Here is a 6403-nt window from a genome sequence, read left to right as displayed (position 1 = left end):
GCATGACAGTGCTAATGCTTACATGATACATTAGATCCATACAGAAATGAGACAAAACCTCTTTCACTCTCTGGGCCTGGGGCACTCACTTCTCTGGTGGCTCATGAGGTGACAACTTCTCTTGTTAGAACTTCAATCTGGTTTTCCCGGACCCAGTAGATCCGATTGTCATATTGTTTCCTTCGATGAAAGGTCTAGATTGCTAACATAGTCTCAATCTGTTCATGTTTTCAAAGGCCAGACTTGTTTGTTCAGAGATAAAAATGACTCAATGGAGATGTCAGAGGAGCCAAAAGAGTTGATTCCAGCTCAAGTTCCAGGAGTGACTCACAGATGCTTCTGGTCTAAATGCTTCAATCTCGGCTTCAGGTTACAAAACCAACATGTAGAAATGAATATACAAGTAATAAACTGTCAATATTTAAAAAACAAAATAATACTATTTGTAATTATATAATTGTGAAATACTTAAGGATAAATCTGAGAAAAATTGAAAGTGCTGTACATGGAAAACTACAAAACATTGAAAGAGTAATTAAACAAAACTTGAATAAATGAATAGATATTCCTTATTTGTGGGTATAAACACTGACTTTGATTAAGATAATGATTCTTCCTAAATTTATTGATCAACAGCTTGTGTCAACAATTTCCTGATACAAAAACTAGCAAACAAAACAAGGTATTATTCACAAATAGAGACATAAAAATTCTTAAGATAATATTACAAAATAGAAATATATAAGAAATATATCAGAAATATATAAGAGAAATAAGCTGTGGATGCAAGGCTCATGCAATATTAAGAGCTGGTCAATGTAATCTACTGTATTAACAGGCTAAAGAAGAAGTAATATGATCTTATCATTTAATAAAAAAAGTATTTGACAGGATTCAATACCCATTTGTTATTAAAGTTCTCAGAGAATGAGAAAAATAGAGAGGAGTACTCTTAACTTGAAAAAGAAAAAACTACAAAACACCTACAACTAACATGATATATCAAAATGAAATGCCAAAAAATTTTTTCCCTAGATTAGTAAACAAGGCAAGCATGTTCATTCTCACCACTGCTCTTTAATACCGTACTGGATGTTTTAGGAAAAAAAAAAAAAAAAAAAGAAAGGCATACGATCTAAATAGAAAAAGATACAACTGCCCTTATTTTAAGATGAAAGAATGGTCTACATACATACACACATACAGGAAGGTCACATGAAACAAGATCAATAAAGAAAGACAATTTAGATGTATATATCAGCAATGAAAATGTGAAAACTGAATTGCAGTATGATTTAAAATTATTTGAAGATGAAATATTTAGTTATAAATTTAACAAAACATTTACAGGACATCCATGCTAAAAACTGGATAATGCTGGTGAAAGTAATCAAAGTAGATCTAAATCAATAGAGAAACATAGTCTGTTCATTGATCGGAAGACTCAGTTTAGTAAAGATGTCAATTCTTCCCAAATTGATATAAAAGTTTACTTCAATTTCTATCAAAACAGGACTGTATGGTATAAACAGAGAGCCAGACACATAGATCGATGTGACAGAAGAGAATCCAGAAACAGACCCACAAAATTTTTGATCAAGATGCAAAAGACATTTAGAGGAAGGATAGACTTTTCAACAAATGTGTTAGAGCAATTGCATATCCATTGGTGTAAATGAATCTCAACCTAAAACTCTCAACTCATAAAAATAAATCATTTACATGGAATAGACCTAACTGTGAAACATAAAATTATGCAACTTTGAGAAGAAACAAAGGAGAAAATCTTTTGGATCTAAGATTTATCTATTCTTAGGCAAGACACCACCAGCAGAATCCATAATAGAAAAATCAATAATTGGTCTTCATCAAAAATAAAACTTGTACTTTATGAAAACTCCGTTAAGGGAATAAAAAGACCAGCTACAAAGTTGCGTACCACATACCTGGAATATGTAAAGAATTTTCAAAACTCAACAGTTAAAAAAACTCCCCAAAACAATCCAATTAGAAAATGTGCAAAAGACATGAATGTTATTTTACTGTAAAAGATATACAAATGTCAAGCACATGAAATGATTTTCAACATTACTAGCCATTAGGAAAATACGAATTAAGACTATGATGAGAGATCAATATATACCTATCAGAACATCTAGAGAGAAAAAAGGTGATAGTACTGGATTCTAGTGTGAATAAGGAGAAATCTGACCTCTTATACATTGCAGCTTGAAATGTAAAATTGTAAAGCCACTTTGGAAAAGAGTTTGGCAGTTTTGCAAACAAACAGACAAACAAACAAACAAGCTACATGTACATTTATTACTTGACCTTTCAAGAATTTTCTCTTTTTATTTGCTGAGTAGAATTCCATGGCATGGCTGTCCCCAAGGTTATATAACCATTCACCCATTGAAAGACATTTTAGTTGTTTCCAGTGATGGCTTATTAAAAAAAAAGGGCTACTGTGGAAGCTCAGATACAAGTTTTTATGTGCACATATATTTTTCTTTTTCTAGGATAAATTTTCAGGAATGAACAGTCTACATGGATTGTTATAGTTTTATGTTTGGCATTTTTTCTTTCAAATTATATATAATAAAAGTAAATCTTCACTCATCTCGTGGTGGTCAGAACTTCTCTAGCAAAGGCTATGTACACCTGGTCTTGAAGGAAGAGGGGCAAGGTTAGGGCAGGAGGACCTGAAGGGCTTAAAGAAGAAGTGAGCACTTCGGTTCAGGGTTAAGTATTCTTTCGCAATTGAGACCTGAACTTGCTTTTTTATAGACCACATTAGGGATAGGGGAGGCTGGGAAGGAAATGATGGTCATACTCATAAATGTCTTTGAATGAGATACTGAAATTTTTACTTATTCTTCAAGGGGAGAGAATCTATGGGAAATTTTTAAATAGAGAGGTGCCTTAATAGGATTTTTGTGTTTGAAATATTCTTCTGACTATGGTATAAAGAATAAGATAAAGGGAGGGCAAATTGTTGGCAAAAATAACAATTTTTGCTTTCTGAACATTTTGAGGTTGAGGCTCTGAGTTCATTCTAAAGGAGTTGTTAAGAAAGAGCTTTGACCTCAGGGTTCAGGGAGCAGTAGAGGGTCATAAACTTGAAATTCAGATTGTTTAATTATCTGTCTATAAAGTATTGGTTATAGAACTAGAAGGTGATGAGTATGGACTGGATTCCATGGGTTCATGTGGAAACAGTGGAGAAGGGGATAATTGACCTCCAGGTAGTTACAAAAGGAACCACAGGGAACAGGTAGATGGTAGGACAAATTCTGGGGACAAAAGACAACTTTTATGAGTAAATAAACTGTTGAGTGCAAATTACTTGTGGGAACTGCTCACTTTTCACTTAACTAGGAGTCTGTGAGATAATCAGTTGTCAACAAGATGTTGAATATGGATCTAAAAAATCCACCATATAACCAATGAAATTTAATAGTCAACTTCTTAATGCTAATTTCTACTAAGGACCCTGGAGGGATATTTCATGAAAAAAGAGTGATGGGTGTGAGAACTCTGTGTTCACAGAAGAGGTGATTCCGCCCTGGGGAAAGTACATGAAGAATGCTCAGAAATAATTATATGAAGGTGTGTGTGCTGGTCTGGACTTTATTCTAAACAAATATGTCATTCTGTAAACCTCATACCTGCAAAACTTGAGATCCCTTACACTCCTTTCCCTTTCCATCAGAAAAATTTATTCAGCTAATCATTAAGGAAATTAAAAGACAAATCAATATATGTGAGAGCATTTGGAATCCATTTCTTCAATGTACAAGAGGAACAATAAAAGTATATATATGCAAAATCATATCTGAATGAAGGGATATGGATATGTGTTAATATTATTCATTGAGGAAGTAGGATGAGAGGTGAAACCGTCTGGAGGATTAAACAAGAAGAGTCATATTGACCATGGTTGAGGTTGGATGATGGGTGAGAAGAGGTTCCTTGGGCTGTTCTCTGTAGTTTGTATAACATCAAGAAAATCCACAATGAAAAATGCGTTTAAAAATTATATCTGTATCTGTGATAATGCTTATCTGCTCTTCTTTTAACAGATGCTCAAAGTTGCTAACATGTGTGCTTCCACCATGAGTGCAAGTGGAAGCCCATTTCCTTCCAACAGACAAAGGGGGAGCTGCTGTGGAGGCCACAGAAGGGACAGAACTCAGGGTTTCTGAGAACAGAGAAAGAGCAAGAGGAGGGGCTTCCATGTGAGTGTGGAGGGGGTGGGGCCAGACCATGAAAGGGCGTGTTAGTGGGGCTAATGTGTTAGACTTTATGCAAGAAGAATTAGGAACAACAGAGGATTTTAAGCCATTGAATGACCTTCTAAATATGGATGAGAAAGATCATTCTGAATGTTGTGAGGAGACAGTGACTTAGGGAGCAGGTGATTCTGGTCCTAGACTATTTACTAAAAATTCTAGGAGTCCGTGCCTATTTGCACTGTTAATGCAAGGGTACATGGTGAGCACATTGAGGAAATAAGGCTTTCTACCTTTGCCTATGCAGGCCTTTAAAACATCTGTAGTAGAGAGGTACCTCCAGAGGAGCAAGGGATCCCAGCCCCACACCAGGCCTCCCCGGCCCAGAATTCCTGTGCTGGAAAAAGGAGTCCTCACAAACTCTGACTGAAAATCAGTGGGGATTCCAACCATCTGGTTGAGATGGAAGGCAATTGGAAACGCAGACATCCCCTTAAAAAGTCCACGCACAAATTTACTCACTTGTAGGTACTCGCCCGGGGCTCTGGCAGAGGGACAATAGCTCTGGAGATGCCAGAGACATACAGGGACAGAGTTGTGTGACTTCAGGGCAAAGACTGGGGGGATAGCCTCCATTGTCCTTTTTAGAGCCCTCCTCCTGTGTAGCCTACAGGCAGGCACCATCTTGCCTGTGTTGAGCCCTCCCTCCAACAGGGCCAAATGTGAATCTGCATTGGCCTGGTGACTTAAGCTTGCTTCACACTAGTGATTCCCTGACAACCTGACCCACCCAACTCTCAAATTGCCAGGGGCAATTTCCTTGCAGGGCAAACAAGCCCACCCTATGCTTTAGGCAGGGGCCTCCTTCTGCAACAACCAACAGGCCTTGACACACAGGAGACACTCCTGGAGCTCCTGGCATAGGTAATCAGGGAGATTGTGCCACTGGACCACACTGGACATAAGGCTACCGGGCTAAGACTGGGAGATGTAGCAAATCTACATAGAAATGAATGCAGAGAGGCAGCCAAACTGAGAACAAAGAAATATGTCCCAAATAAAAGAATAGGAGAAAACTTCGGAAAAAAGTATTAAATGAAATGGAAGCCAGCAACCTACCAGATACAGAGTTCAAAGCACTGGTTATAAGGATGCTCAATGAACTGAGGAAAAGAATAGATGATCTCAGTGAAAACTTCAACAAAGAGATAGAAAGCATAAAAAAACCAATCAGAAAGGAATAATACAATAACTGAAGTGAAGAATACACTAGAAGGAATCAACAGTAGCTTAGATAAAGCAGAGGATCAAATTGTCCTTTTGAAAGACAAGGTAGCAGAAAACAATCAAAACAGCAAAAAGATAAAGAGAATCAAAAAAATGAGAATAGTTTAAGGGACCTCTGGGACAACATCAAGTATAAAAATATTTGTATCATAGGGGTACCAGAAAGAGAAAAGAAAAAGGGATTGAGAACCTATTTGAGGAAGTAATGACTGAAAATTTTCATAGTCTGGTGAAGGAAAGAGACATACAAGTCCAGGAAGCACAGAGAGTCCCAAACAAGATGAACTGAAAGAGGCCCTCACCAAGACATATCATAATTAAAATGGTAAAAGTTAAAGACAAAGAGAGAATCCTAAAAGCAGTAAGAGAAAGACAATTACTTACAAGTGCACTCCCATAGAATGTCAGCTGATTTCTCAACCGAAACATCGCATGCAGGCCAGAAGGGATTGGCAGGAAATATTCAAAATAATGAAAAATAAGGACCTATAATCAAGACTACTCTACCCAGCAAGGCTATCATTTAAAACTGAAGGTGAGATAAAGAGCTTCTCAGACAGGAAAAAAAGCTAAAGGAATTCATCACCGCCAAGACAATAGTACAAGAAATGTTATAGAAACTTCTTTAAGAAGAAGGGGAAGATTAAAAGAAAGAACATAAATATGAATAATAAAATGGCAATGACTATGTACTTAATCAATAATCACTTTAAATGTAAATGGATTAAATGCTCAAATCAAAAGATGTAGGGTAGCTGAATGGATAAGGAAACAAGACCTATACATATGCTGTCGATAAGAGACACACTTCAGATTGAAAGAAACACACAAACTGAAAGTAAAGGGATGGAAAAGATATTTCATACCAATGGAAATTTAAAAAA

This window comes from Pteropus vampyrus, unplaced genomic scaffold (assembly GCF_000151845.1).
Source record: "Pteropus vampyrus isolate Shadow unplaced genomic scaffold, Pvam_2.0 Scaffold568, whole genome shotgun sequence".
In the NCBI taxonomy this organism is placed as follows: domain Eukaryota; kingdom Metazoa; phylum Chordata; class Mammalia; order Chiroptera; family Pteropodidae; genus Pteropus; species Pteropus vampyrus.
This window is presented reverse-complemented; position numbering follows the sequence as displayed.